Raw genomic sequence first — 13218 nt, 5'->3', positions numbered from 1 at the left:
GGTTCCCCGGGACGGAGTGCAGAGCTCAGTGTTGGGGTGCAGAGCTCAGTGTTGGGGTGCAGAGCTCCATGGAGGGTGCAGAGCTCCCTGTCGGGGTGCAGAGCTCAGTGTTGGGGTGCAGAGCTCCATGGAGGGTGCAGAGCTCCCTGTCGGGGTGCAGAGCTCAGTGTTGGGGTGCAGAGCTCCCTGGGGGGTGCGGAGCTCAGTGTTGGGGTGCAGAGCTCAGTGTTGGCGTGCAGAGCTCCGTGGAGGGTGCAGAGCTCAGTGTTGGGGTGCAGAGCTCCATGGAGGGTGCAGAGCTCCCTGGAGGGTGCAGAGCTCAGTGTCGGGGTGCAGAGCTCCCTGGAGGGTGCAGAGCTCAGTGTCGGGGTGCAGAGCTCCCTGGAGGGTGCAGAGCTCCCTGGAGGGTGCAGAGCTCTGTGGGGGGTGCAGAGCTCAGTGTCGGGGTGCAGAGCTCCCTGGAGGGTGCAGAGCTCCATGGAGGGTGCAGAGCTCAGTGTCGGGGTGCAGAGCTCCGTGGGGGGTGCAGAGCTCAGTGTCGGGGTGCAGAGCTCAGTGTTGGGGTGCAGAGCTCCATGGAGAGTGCAGAGCTCAGTGTCGGGGTGCAGAGCTCCGTGGGGGGTGTCGGGGTGCAGAGCTCCATGGAGGGTGCAGAGCTCCCTGGGGGGTGCGGAGCTCCATGGAGGGTGCAGAGCTCAGTGTCGGGGTGCAGAGCTCCATGGAGGGTGCAGAGCTCCGTGGGGGGTGCGGAGCTCCATGGAGGGTGCAGAGCTCAGTGTTGGGGTGCAGAGCTCCATGGAGGGTGCAGAGCTCCATGGGGGGTGCAGAGCTCCATGGACAGTGCAGCGCTCCATGGATGGTGCAGAGCTCCGTGGAGGGTGCAGAGCTCCGTGGAGGGTGCAGAGCTCCGTGGACGGTGCAGGACCCGGTGAGCAGGACCCACGGTAGCCGTGCCCGTGCTGTTCCCTGGGCTGCAGTTGGTGCCTGGGCTGTTCGGACGTGGCTGCTGGGGGTTCCCGAGCTGGTGCTCTGGAGGACCAGGGGCCGGGCCGTGGCGCTGTCTGGCACAGGAGGTGACTCTGCCGTGTTACTGCTCCTCAGGATCTGCACTGGGAGTGTTAGCGGAACTCTGGTGGCCTGAGCTGTGTAAGATGTCACAAGTACTATGCATACTCATATTCAGTGTCTCTGCACATCTTGCACTCCAATAATTAGTACATTGTACATTCAATAAGCTACAGTCTCAAAATGTCGGTCTTACCGAGAGTGGCCAGTATGCATATTTCTAACTGGGACCCACAAATCTCAGTCCTTAGACAGTGACAGCGTTTTGTCAGCAGCAACATGAAATTTCTTTTCTGGGATGTATTTTGTTGGTGTTGCCTTTTAGGTGGTTCCTGGCAGCCTTGGAGTGACTAGTCCTGGGTGCTGCAGCCGCAGGGTGCGATAGAACACCTCACGGCAGCTCCCGCACTGCTGTTCACACCCTAGATGTGTGCACCGTTTCTGCAGAGACCAAGTCTTCGTTTTCCTCCAGGTTCTCTTTTCCTGGCTGTTCATCATTTTGTCAATCTTGTCACATCGCCGGGTTCTGGAAATGATGTTTTGAGTCAGTTAGAGGTTAACTTACGGGGAACGCCAGCCAGTCCTGGAGGTTCACTTACAGGGAATGCTAGCCAGTCCTGGAGGTTCACTTACAGGGAATGCTAGCCAGTCCTGGAGGTTAACTTACAGGGAACGCTAGCCAGTCCTGGAGCTTAACTTACAGGGAATGCTAGCCAGTCCTGGAGGTTAACTTACAGGGAACGCTAGCCAGTCCTGGAGCTTAACTTACAGGGAACGCTAGCCAGTCCTGGAGCTTAACTTACAGGGAACGCTACCCAGTCCTGGAGGTTCACTTACAGGGAATGCTAGCCAGTCCTGGAGGTTAACTTACAGGGAATGCTAGCCAGTCCTGGAGCTTAACTTACAGGGAACGCTAGCCAGTCCTGGAGGTTAACTTACAGGGAACGCTAGCCAGTCCTGGAGGTTAACTTACAGGGAATGCTAGCCAGCCCTGAAGGTTCACTTACAGGAAATGCTAGCCAGTCCTGGAGGTTAACTTACAGGGAATGCTAGCCAGTCCTGGAGGTTCACTTACAGGGAATGCTAGCCAGCCCTGGAGGTTCACTTACAGGAAATGCTAGCCAGTCCTGGAGGTTAACTTACAGGGAACGCTAGCCAGTCCTGGAGGTTAACTTACAGGGAACGCTAGCCAGTCCTGCTGGCAAGTCAGGTCCTGCAGTATTTGCAGTTACACCAGTGTCCTGCAAATTATGATGGAGCAAAACGCGTGGCAGCAAGTCATGCAGTGACCACTGAACTCGCTGCATTCAGCCATCCCAGGAAGTCTTTCCTTTCCTGCATTTCTATATCCATAACAATCTTCTGTGCAAACTCTATGACTTGAAACATGAACTGGGCCTCTTGGGTTTAACACAAAAACACAGACCTAAATAGTTGTGGGGGTGGGCAGGGGGCTGGGCGGTTGGTGTCCTGCCTTTAGCACAAGGCACCACGTGTGTGCTCCAGGGCGGGAGTCTCTACCTCAGATTTCCTCGGTAAAGGTGGGGAGGGGGCGCGCAGCCATTCTTGGGCTGCCCGTCCTGTTCCTGGGTGTCACAGGTCCTGTGGTCACTCATCATTTTATCAGGCTCTAGTTTAGAAGCAGATGGGACTTGTCCTCCTTAGTCTGGAAGGATGTTTTGGAGCCTGATTGCTGTGATAGCTAAAAATCTCCAGATTTCTTGTTGCATGTGTTAATGGCCAATTTGCATCCATTTGTTCTTGATTCACAGTTAGTTTTAATCTGAAATTGCTCCTTTGCCGCTCTGGCGCTGACTCCAAGTGCACAAGCAGACAGATTTATCACCTCTTGCTCTGCTTTGCCAGACCGGGGCAGCTAAGCAAGCGCTGCTCCTTCAGAGCGGGGCCGGGAGCTGCGTGTGCAGGGCACGCTGCCACGGGCCCCGCGCGTCCCGGGCTGACGTCCCCGGCTGACGTCCCCACGGGCTGACGTGGGGAGGGGTGCGTGGGCAGCCTTCCCGCCCCGCCTCGCCCCCCCCCTGCGAGGGTCCCCGGGGCCCTGCACGACACGCGGAGCTCGTGAGGAATGCACCGCTCGCCCCGAGTAACAGAAACGCGGCGCAGGCGGCCCGGGCCCACGCGGCTCCCGCCCCCGGCCGGGCGGGCTGGGGCTGGGGGGCGCGTAACGAGAAGCGCTCGCTGCAGCAGCTGCCTATGGCCCTGCGTGCGGGAGCGCGGCGGGACGGGCGTGGACTGACCTCAGCGCTGGCGTCAGACGGCCGAGTGAACAGCAGGGGGTGCTGCAGAGAGGGGTGCGCAGCCCCCCGCCCAGCGCCGGCGCGGGGGGGCGACAGCGGCGCCCGGCGGCAGCGGCGCCCGGCGCGGAGGGGTGACAGCAGCGCCCGGTGACAGCAGCGCCCGGCGCGGAGGGGTGACAGCAGCGCCCGGTGACAGCGGCGCCCGGTGACAGCAGCGCCCGGCGCGGAGGGGTGACAGCAGTGCCCGGTGACAGCAGCGCCCGGTGACAGCGGCGCCCGGCGCGGAGGGGTGACAGCAGCGCCCGGTGACAGCAGCGCCCGGTGACAGCAGCGCCCGGTGACAGCGGCGCCTGGCGCGGAGGGGTGACAGCGGCACTGCTGGAAGACACAAGAGGTGAAGTGGGAGCTATTGCTTCCCACAGAAGGGCACTCTGTCCACATTTTCAAGGCTCTGGCCTCAATTCAAGCTGGGCCAAAGAAGTTTGGGTCTTTCTATGGTGTGACTCAACAACACAAAATTCATGCTTCTCCTCTACAACAAGCATTTTCCCTTCCCTGCTCTGCTTTCTTCACCACTTGGATGCAGACTGAAGGTTACCAGTTACAGCACAGTCTCTGTATTCGCTTGCACCTGGGAAACAGTTCTGAGAATGACAACAAGGTTACAGGTCTGTGTTGTGCGAAGCACTAGGGCAGTGCCTCAAACATTCTGCTACCCAAAATATTTGGTTCTAATGCTACCGAGATTGTCCTGTTGCTCCCGGTCACTGCAGAAGTGGAGGGCGGAATTCATCTGCCCATCTAGGACAGTGTGGTTGGAATTGGATCCAGGAGAACACATGAGTCTCAGATCTCAATCATTTTATTGTAATGGAGCACCACAGAGAGACCTCAGTGACAGGGCAAGGCCCAGTCAGGCTAAGGCCAGTGCAGCAAAGCTTAGAGATGAACGGCATAACCTGTAAGTCCGAAATGCATATGGAAGTCCGGAGTGTACAACCCAAATACTTCATCTGTCATCAAAGAGTGTGTGATTAGCAAAACAAGATGCAATGACAGAATCATGTAATGGTTTGGGTTGGAGGAGCCCACCCTCCGACATGGGCAGGAACGTCTCTCACTGGATCGGGTCGCTTAGAGCCTCGTCCAGCCTGACTTTGTCCATTTGAACACAATCAGAGGAACCAGCTTTCTAGCAATTGTTAGGAATGTAAACATCTCAAAAAATCCATCATTGTCAAGGAACATACTGTGATTTTCTCAGTCTTTGATGTTCAGTGGAATCTTTTGTCCTTCAAAAAGAGTGATGGAAAGGAAGTTTAGAAAATACTGTTAGATACTAACGGCAATGATGCTGGAAGTGGAGAGAAGTGCAGGAAGTGCAGCAAGTGGTGTGAGGACTTTCAAAAGATACAATAAGTAGTTTGTTCCATTGCCTTGTAGAGACTGTGCAGCAGAGAAGGGGGAAATGGGGAAATGATATGACTAAAATACTAGACCGGAGGGAACATTTGCACCGGTATCATCATAGACTTAGATCTGTGAATCAACGAGGAGAGTCAGAGAACCGGCTGAGGAGGTGTGAGAACAAAGAATGTTAAGGTGGGGTTTTGTTTTTCGGTTGTCTTTATTTTGCAGAGATCTGGGACCCAAGGAGCTTGGGGAATCAGCAGTGCACTGGTGTTCATAGGATGAGAATGACGTCTTGTGAAATTGTTGGTCATTTAATACAGTGTCAGCCCTGAGCAAAATAGTGGAAGGGTTGACCGCACATTGTAAGAGGGAGTGACGTTTGCCACTAACTGTTCAACTGATACACGTTTCTGAGCCAGACAATCATGTCTGTTTGAAATACCACCACTGGGTATATTTTGACGTCCTAGAAGGTTTGTTTCTGTTCTGCTCGCGCAGACAGGCCTGTCAGCCACAGCTCTGCCTGGCGAGTCGTGGGGAGATGGTCCCTCCGAGCAGCAGCGCGATCGCTGCCCAGCCACCCCGACTCGGGGGGGTCTGACAGGCCCAGTTCCGCTCTGCAGCAGCGTTGCCCGCTGCTTGGCCAAGGGAAGCCCGTCGGCGCCATCCTTTCGGGTTCCAGCACAGCCTTGGGCAGCGTCTCTCACGGTCTCCTCCTGCACAAGATGTCCCGCACAGCCGGGCAGACACACAGCGCAGTGCGTGAGCTTTGGCTGATGCGTTCTGGTACATGGGGTCATGTCGGGGTTCCGCAGAGATCCACCTCAGGGCACAGCACGGCACAGCACAGCACGGCGCAGCACGGCGCAGCACGGCACGGCACAGCACAGCACGGCACTGCACAGCACAGCACGGCACAGCACGGCACAGCACAGCACGGCACAGCACGGCACAGCACGGCACAGCATGGCGCGGCACAGCACGGCACTGCACAGCACAGCACGGCACAGCACGGCACTGCACAGCACAGCACGGCACTGCACGGCACAGCACAGCACAGCACAGCACAGCACGGCACAGCACGGCACAGCATGGCGCGGCACAGCACGGCACTGCACAGCACAGCACGGCACAGCACAGCACGGCACAGCACAGCACGGCACGGCACGGCACAGCACGGCACAGCACGGCACAGCACCGCACAGCACAGCATGGCCGCGCGGGGGATGTCCCGCTCCGCTCGGCCTCGCCCGCAGCAGTCGCTGTGTGCGGGGCGGGGGCACGGGGTGAAGGAGATAAAGCTGCTGGAGCGTGCCTGGAAAGGCCACGCCGCTGGTGGAGGTTGGCGGGGAAGCCGCGTGAGCAGCGGCTGCAGTCCCTGGGTGTGTTCGGCTGGAGCAGAGGAGGCTGAAAGGAAACCTGGTCATGGTCCGCAGGTTCCTCACAGGGGGAGGAGGAAGGGTGGGCGCTGAGCCCTTCAGCGACCAACAACAGAGCCCAGGGAGCGGCAGCAGATGTGCCGGGGGGGCAGTGGGACATGAGGAGAAGGTTCTTCCCAGAGGTGCTGGACACTGAACAGGCTCCCAGGGAGGGGTCACGGCCCCACTGACAGTGTTCAACAAGAGACTGGACACCGTCCTCAGACACACGGGGTGACCTGCGGGGTGTCCTGTGCGGGGACAGGAGCTGGACCCCGTGATCTGTGGGTCCCTCCAGCTCAGGACACTCTATGATTCTGACATAATATTGTGGTCTTTTAAAAATCTCCTTGTTAATAAGTCAGAACTTCATTAAATCATGTTGTCCATTCCATGTTGAAGGACAAGAGCTTGTGCTGTGCGACTGCTGTGATCAGCTCTTCCCGAAAACCACTAAAGCTTTCACAGAAATGGCTCGAGGTCTCTCCGTGCTGGAGGATGCTCACACACTTCACATAAGCCACACTGACCCTGCTGGGCCCTTCGGCTGCCTGCTGGGACACTTATCTCCTTACCCACTGGCGTCGCTGCACTACCCGCTGCTGTCCCCATTTTAACTAACACGTTGCCCAATATATCTGTTGTGTTTACTTTTGGTGATTCTCTACGTTGTGTGAATAAACATGGGTTGGGGTAGAGCACACAGGATCCTTCCAGTAAAATGATCTGACACTTTGTGCTGTATTACATCTGTGTTCGTGCTGTCCAGAGACCTTATGGCACCACCTCAGTTTGTGTTTCTCTCTGAACAGGTCGAACTCCCGCCTGAGTCACTGTCCGGCGTGGAACGTTTCAGAGGGCTGAGCAAGGTAGGAGCCTCCAGCTTCCCTCGAGGGAGGTTTCCAAAGGTGCCGCGTGCCGTGTGCCGGGCCCGCTCGTGGGTGCTGCTCAGCGCCTTGCGTTGGTAAGCACCCCGAACTTACAGAGCTCCTCTGCGCTTCAGAGGTACAGACCTCGCCTCGTTCTTCGCTGCAAATGCAGAAAGCGCACACTGGCTGTTTCATAGTTTCTCTGGTGACTTGAAAGCCTTAAAAAATCTGCCTCTTACGTTGTTTCCTCCTCAAATCTTCATTGAAAGTCGCTCTCTGTAAAATGGGGATAAGACCAGATTTCAAACCTCCAAGGGGAGATGCATGAGCGGAAAAAAGGCAATTTTAGCACATCGGGGATGGATAAGGGATTTCTGTAAGGCGTTTTTCAGTAGTGCATGAAGAGCTGATTAAACACTGAGCAGTAATTCATTAACTTTGGACTTAAACTCAGTTTAACCCTGCCAGCAGGGTTGTTTAGAGGAATTCTGAGCGGGAATTAAAGGATTTGGTTGCATTAGATGGCCAATAGAATATGAGTTCTCAGTTTGATGAAACAGCTAGCCCAGAAGGTATTTTGAAGAGTGTGTGAAAAGGACAATGTAGAATAGAATAGAATAGAATAGAATAGAATAGAATAGAATAGAATAGAATAGAATAGAATAGAATAGAATAGAGTAGAATAGAATAGAATAGGTTCAGTTGGGAGGGACCTACAACAACCATCTAGTCCAGCTGCAAACAAGGACTAGTATTACACCCGTGTATCACATTAGTGTAATGATCACTGACGTGATGTCAGTGTCCTGGAACCAGCATTTCAGACCCATTCTGGTTACAAGTTAAAAGGAATTCTGGTTTGGGGTCTCCCCTACATTCGGAGATTGAAGGCACAGTCTCTCGCTTTAAAACAGTTACAAAATTAACCAGTGTGGAATGACAACAGGACTTTCAGCAAGTGAAGCCCAACCCGCGTTTGGGCCGTCCGTCAGTGCTGAGGCCCCAGGTGCGTGCTGCCCTCTGCGTTCCTCTGGCGGCGGCACCATTTCTCACCAGCTTCCTGGGGTTTCAGGGATCGCTGCTGTCGTGTTTGCCAGCGGACACAGTGCTGCATCCCCAGGCGAGACTCCACTGTCCACGTGATGTTAAATCCAGAGCCACATCCAGCAGCTTCCTCCTCGGGGACTCAGATGAGCAAGAGTAGCAAGAGGAAAACATGTCTAGTGTCCTCCCTCCCCGCTCTGCCCCGTCCCGTGCGCTCAGCGTCATCCTGCGTTAGCTCTGCGCCCAGGAGCGCGTCACACAGGCACCCACCCAGGCTGCGGGAGTCTTGGTCCGTAATCTGGCCTTGTTTATGGCATCTGAGCCGCCACGTCATCGTTCTGGGGCCCCACACGTAGATGGCAAAGGAAGAAACAATATAAATTATGCTGGCCCCCGCTTTCTTGTGGTGAGATCTGTACTTGCCAGAAACTTCCAGCCTTTGTTCTGGGCTGGGAATGGGTTTCATAAGGGAGAGGGAGGCACTTTCTATTCTGAGCGGAGAAAGCGGCACCAAAGAAGGTTTTAATTATCCCCACCAGCACGGTGCCGCCGGGCTGCCGGCAGTGACGGGGACGGTGAGTCGTGCAGCGCGGCCCAGCCCGCGGTGCTGCCGGCAGTGACGGGGACGGTGAGTGGTGCAGCGCGGCCCAGCCTGCGGTGCTGCCGGCAGTGACGGGGCCGGTGAGCGGTGCAGCGCAGCCCAGTCGCGGTGCTGCCAGTGGTGACGGGGCCGGTGAGCGGTGCAGCGCGGCCCAGCCCGCGGTGCTGCCGACAGTGACGGGGACGGTGAGCGGTGCAGCGTGGCCGGTGAGCAGTGCTGCCTGGCCCAGCCACAGTGCTGCCGGCGTTGACGGGGGCCGGTGAGCGGTGCCGCCCGGCCCAGTCGCGGTGCCGCCGGCGGTGACGGGGCCGGTGAGCGGTGCCGCCCGGCCCAGCCGCGGTGCTGCCAGCGGTGACGGGGCCGGTGAGCGGTGCCGCCCGGCCCAGTCGCGGTGCCGCCGGCGGTGACGGGGCCGGTGAGCGGTGCCGCCCGGCCCAGCCGCGGTGCCGCCAGCGGTGACGGGGCCGGTGAGCGGTGCCGCCCGGCCCAGTCGTGGTGCTGCCGGCTGTGACGGTGCCGGTGAGCGGTGCCGCCCGGCCCAGCCGCGGTGCTGCAGGGGCGCAGTGCGCTTCACCCTGCGGGAGAGCGGTCCTTGTGGAGAACGAGACCGGCTGTTAGTGAGACCCAGAACAGAGCTCTTCCGAAGAGCAGGGGAATCGCTCTGCCGGGCTCGGAGCAGCAGGGTAAAGCAAGTGCCGAGTCGAAGCGGAAGGGAAGCGCTACGGGCTTTGCTCGGCTTTGCCCCGTGTCTCAGCTCTGCTCGAGGTGACGCTGTGCTGTGGAGAACGTGCTCTGGGCTCGTCCTCCTGAGCCTTCCTGACGGCTCACGTGGAGCTTGGGCTGCCGCTGTTCGCAGCCTGGCAGAGAACGCTGCGGGCGCGTGGGAGAGATGTTCTGTCTTCACGTTTGTGCTTTGCCTCGCGATCACCCTTTTCCTGCAGAGGCGCTCGGTACAGTGCAGCACTTTGGAGTCCTGCTGTGAAAATCATCTGCTCGGCACTTTTCACACGCTCTGGGGGAGGGTTTTTGTGTGTCCTTCATACTTTAGCGTTCCTCCTGTCCTGCTGATCCTGATTCTCCGTCTTGCTGCCCCATCTGTGAGTGGGTCCGGTCACTTTTGCTGGATCTCTGCCTAGTTTTTGCTTTCCCATTGTAAGGATAAATCTAAATCCTGCATCCCTCTTGCAAGAGCTGCTACATCCTTCCCTCACCCTGAGTTTGAGTAATATTTCCTTCCGTCTCTTCTGCTCACTCACAGGTGACGTTGTTGGTTTCACCATCACTTTGCCTTCTGCTGCTGTTTCTGAAATGCCCTCTAAAAACGCCCCGTCCCTGGCGTTTCCGTGGGCTCCCTGTCCTTGTCTTGTGTCCTTCAGAGGCGCTGGTGCCTTTACGTGACATTTCTCAGGGTCCCGACTGGCGGATCGTGTTGCGTGAAGCAGGCCGGGCTGCGGGGACGCTGCGCCGCCGTTTCCCGTTGTCCCTCCTCCCTGCCCTGCTTCCTTCTCTCTTTTCCTCTTCAGCTTTTCAGTGTCACCGCGTCCATCCTGCCCCCCAGTTTCTGTCCCTCTCTCTGCTCAGTTACCGCTCGCACTTCCCCACCGTCTGGTTCTTTCGTGCTCTGTTGTCTCGCCCTTGATTCATTTCCCCTTGGTTCCATTCAACTCGACGCTGGGAGTCCTCGCCGCGTACACAGCCCGGCATCTCGTTCACCTCCTGCGCCGGCGTCAGCAGACTGCCAGGAACAGCCTGAGCTCTGCCGCTTCATGCTTTCCTCTCGCTCGCGTTTTGCCGTCCTAGTTTAAAATGGGAGCGCCGGCGTTCTGCTTCCTCCCCTGTCCTCGGTTTCAGGTTCCTGCAGCCTGTTTCGGCTCATTCCTCACACTCTTCCTCCCTTGCTTTCGACTCTTTGTAAGAGCTCCCTGCTTCCTCCCCCGGGAAAAGAACAAGGAATAACGTCTTTCTCTGCCTGGCTTTCACTCTGCTCTTCCTTCTGTGCCTCACAAATGCAGAAATCTCTTACCTACTTTATCCTGTTACTGTGGTCCCAGGTAACATGTGCTGAGATTTCAAGTGCAGCATTTCAAAGAGTTTATGTGACTCCTTGATCATTTGTTCCAGAAGGGAAGACAAAGTTTGTCGATGGTATTTTGCAGCAAACAGCGTGTCTGTGGCACAGGGGCTCTGGGCTCCAGCCTCCAAAGGTGCCGGATACAGCGTGAGTGAGGCACAAAACCTGTCACGCACAGGGTTACTGAGGCACAAAGCAAGTGCCGCAGATGGGTTAATTTTCAGTAAATTACATTTCCTTTGAGGAAATAATGAACAGTAAGACTAAACCAGAACAGCCGTAGCTGTTTCTCGCAATCGCGGAGCTCCAGAAGCAGCACGGTGTCCGTGGGCTGTGGCAGGGGACGCCGGAGCCGCTCACGTCCCCGTGTTTCCCGGGCGAGGGCTGTTGGATTTGTCGTTTCTCTGGGTGCAGACGGGGACACTTGGTGGGACAGCAGGAAAGTGCTAAGAAGAGTCTTTCACCTTTGACAGTAATGAAACCAGAAAGTAGTATTCTGTATTAGAATAGAACAGATCTGCTTGGAAGGGACTACAATGACCATCTAGTCCAACTGCCTGACCACTTCAGGGCTGACCAGAAGTTAAAGCATTAAGGCAAATGCCTCTGAAACACTGACAGACAGGGGCATGGATCACACCTCCAGGACCCTGTTCCAGTGTCTGACCACCTTTTCAGTAAATAAACGCTTCCTCATGTCCAGTCTAAACTACTCGTGCTGCAGCTTGGAACCCTTCCCGTGCGTCCTGTCCCCGGATACGAGGGAGAAGAGCTCAGCACCCCCTCTCCGCGTCCCCCCCTGAGGAAGCCGTGGGGAGCAAACAAGTCGCCCCTCAGTCTCTTTTCCTCCAAACGAGACAGACCTGGAGTCTTCAGCCGCTGCTGGGAGCTGCCTTGCAGCTCCTTCATCAGCTTTCGCTGGCGGCACATTCGAGTGCTTTCACGTCCTTCCTGGTTGCGGGGCCGGCGCTGCACGCAGCGCCCGAGGCGAGGCCGCCGCACGGCTCGGCACAGCGCACGACCGCCGCTCCTGGCCGCTTGTCGGGGTCTGGTGCCCCGCAGGACGCGGTTTGTCCGTCCAGCCGCCGGGCCACGCTGCGGGCTCACGCTGAGCAACCAGCGCCCGAGGTCCCTTCTGCAGGTCTGCTCCAAGCCGTTCCTCTGCGGGTTTTACTGTGTCCAGCGTTACTCCATCCCAGGGCAGAATCCAGCTCTTGGATTTGCTGGTTTCATGCCATTGGTGACTGCCCAGTGCTCCAGTCAATCCAGATCCTTCTGCAAGGCCTCGTGTCCCTCGACAGTCAACAGCTCCTCGCAGTTTAGTATCAACAGCAGACTTGCAAGTGGCACGTTCTGGCTCATTCACAAAGCGTTGAACAGAACTGGCCCCAGGACTGAGCCCCGACAGCAGCGCTGGTGACCGGCCCCATTCACTGCCGCGCTTCGAGCCCTGCCCGCCGGCCGCTGCCTCACCCCGCGCACGGGGTGCTTGCTGGACAACCCCAACAGAAGGGTGCTGCGAAGCGCAGGATCTAAAGCCTTACTAAAATCCAGAAGAACTACACCCACTGCCTTCCCCGCATCCACTAGGTGGGTGACTTTATAGAAGGACCTCAGATTAGTTAGGACTTGTGCTTTGTGAACCCGTTTGACTGTGCCCGATAGTTGCATTGTCCTTTAAACGCCTTTCGGAAGCACCCAGTGTGATTTTCTCCGTCAGTTCTGCAGACACGGAGGTTGGACCGAGAGGTCCGGGTGTCCCAGGCCGTCCAGGAGCGGGGCTTCCCAGGCTCCCCGGCCTTTGCCAGAGGATCAAGAAGGGTGCTCGTAACATTTCGCTGGCTCCTTGAATACTCCGGGGTTGGTCCCGTCAGGCCTCATGGACTCACAAACACCCAGCTAATAAAACTGCTCTTGCAATGTCAGTATCCGCAAATTGAAGGTCACTGTTCCCGCAGTCCTGGTCCTCCAACTCGGAGGACCGGGCAGCCCAAGGTCTATCATTACCATTAAAGACTGAGGCAAAAGCACCATTGAAAGCATCCCACGAGTCCTGTTTGAGCATTAGTTAACTGGTGCAGCAACCGTGCCCATCTGGGATAGCAAAGAAGAGTGCTCAGCACTCAAGTCTGGTCTCATCTTTCAGTGTGCATGGAAGAAATAACTGGAGGATGCCGGGGCAGATGAAGTCAGGCAGCATCCAGCTCACACAGCATACTTCAGGGAGCAAAAGCGTAAGCAAACTGTCTCCCTGCATGTCTGAGCCCGGAGAGAGATGCCTCGTGCAGAAACGTTCCCGAATGAACAGTGGCGGCCACCCACTGCTCTGCGCCCTCGCCACCGCCCGCGTTCCCGGCCGCGCTCTCGTCAGACCAGTGGCACGTAACGTCCCGGCCGGCCGCGCGAGCCCCGCGACGGGGAGGCGGGAGCGCTCCCGCGGGCCCTGCCCGCCGCGGCTCCGTCCCAGCGCGGGCAGAGC

This window comes from Nesoenas mayeri (assembly GCF_963082525.1).
Source record: "Nesoenas mayeri genome assembly, chromosome: 1".
Taxonomy (NCBI): Eukaryota; Metazoa; Chordata; class Aves; order Columbiformes; family Columbidae; genus Nesoenas; species Nesoenas mayeri.
Note: the sequence above shows the minus strand (reverse complement) of the source record.